Genomic DNA, 1,367 nt, shown 5'->3' with positions numbered 1-1,367 from the left:
CAGATTTGATGAGATTTCTCATGACACACTACTCAACTACTATCCTAGGTCTTATTTAAACTATCAAATGGGGTAAATAGAAGTCGGACTTGAACTGTGGGTAGATTGTTGAACGTATAGTAAAGAGGCTTATTTGATGTCAATCCGTTTGCTCTTAGTGACGGTGCATCTCTTTGTTACTAGGGACTAGGGTACATGGATCGACAGGGGGATGATATATGGATCTATACTAGACATGAGCAGAGTGCCCTCTTCGCTACGATGGCTTTGCAGTTCTGCTACAAAGAGAATTGTTACTGCAAAATACCATTCTTCAGTTCAGCTTAACATTGGCCATATTGATGACAGTGGTATCTATACTAGACATTTATCCACTTTTGCCCTTAGTGGTTTCGTTCGTTGCCCAGGTAATTGTTGTCATTGTGATGTTAATTCTAATTGAGTTACTTTTTATTAGGATTTGAGCTAGCTAGTTATGGAGAATTTTTGAATGTGCATTTTGAGGTTTGATGGCTTTATAGATAAGAATTAACACCTGTAATAATTATTTATAGTTGCAAGTGATCAGGTTTTTTTTCGCTTGTTATATTCTAGGGAAACAGAGAACAAAGTAGTGGACTGTTGCTGAGACATATGGTTTCTGATGAAGCTCTGGTGATGCTATACCTGAGAAACCAGCAGAAGAAAACAAGTGTCGATGCCATGGTTTGTGTGAGATGGTTAAGTCAATGAAGCAGTCGGAGGCTGAAATTGCACAGCTGAATCATGTGGTAACTTATTGGAATTTTATAAAGTAATGTGCGTTTTGCTTTTGCAGATCAAAATTATCTCAACCAGTTATTTGAACTTTCATATTACAGGTTCGCCAACTAGAGGAGGACACCCAGTGCACCAAAATGATGTTGAAGTTAGGGAGGACAAGATTCATAAAATGGAGTCACTGGTTGTTGGTGGTTTGATACCTTATGATACCTACTTAGTCATACTTACTTTTTGAGCTTGTAGGTTTCAGGACTTTTATGAAGAAGGGGATAGAGAACTGCTAATGACTAAAGTATCTGAACTGCGCGATCAGGCCTTTCTTCATTTTAGTCTCACAATTTTGGTGTTCGCTTAATAATTTATTCGGTACTCGGTTGTATACTACAACTTTTTCCAGCTACTTTAAAATGTTATTGTGCCACCACCCATCAGTTAGTTTATGTTTTTGCAAACATCTTATATGTTTTAATTCATCCATGTATTATATGATTGGATCTCTTGATTAATCCTTTACCATGGCACATGTTTCCACAGGAGGATGTTGTCATAGGGCATAATTCAAACCAGTTGGAGACAAATGCAAAACTTACCAGGTAAGCTACTTT

At 37.5% G+C, this 1,367-nt stretch overlaps 1 long non-coding RNA gene across 1 annotated transcript; it reads left to right on the top strand.

The window, feature by feature from the left end:
• The first annotated feature begins 326 nt into the window (after positions 1 to 326).
• LOC113354439 lies at positions 327 to 1,016 on the top strand. Its single transcript, XR_003361877.1, has 3 exons — positions 327 to 407; positions 595 to 770; positions 861 to 1,016. It is a non-coding gene; the product is annotated as an uncharacterized LOC113354439 (long non-coding RNA).
• The last annotated feature ends 351 nt before the right edge of the window (positions 1,017 to 1,367 follow it).

Source organism: Papaver somniferum, chromosome 2 (genome assembly GCF_003573695.1).
Source record: "Papaver somniferum cultivar HN1 chromosome 2, ASM357369v1, whole genome shotgun sequence".
NCBI classification, from domain to species: domain Eukaryota; kingdom Viridiplantae; phylum Streptophyta; class Magnoliopsida; order Ranunculales; family Papaveraceae; genus Papaver; species Papaver somniferum.
The sequence above is the reverse complement of the archived record's forward strand: the minus strand, read 5'-3'. Positions and strand labels throughout refer to the sequence as shown.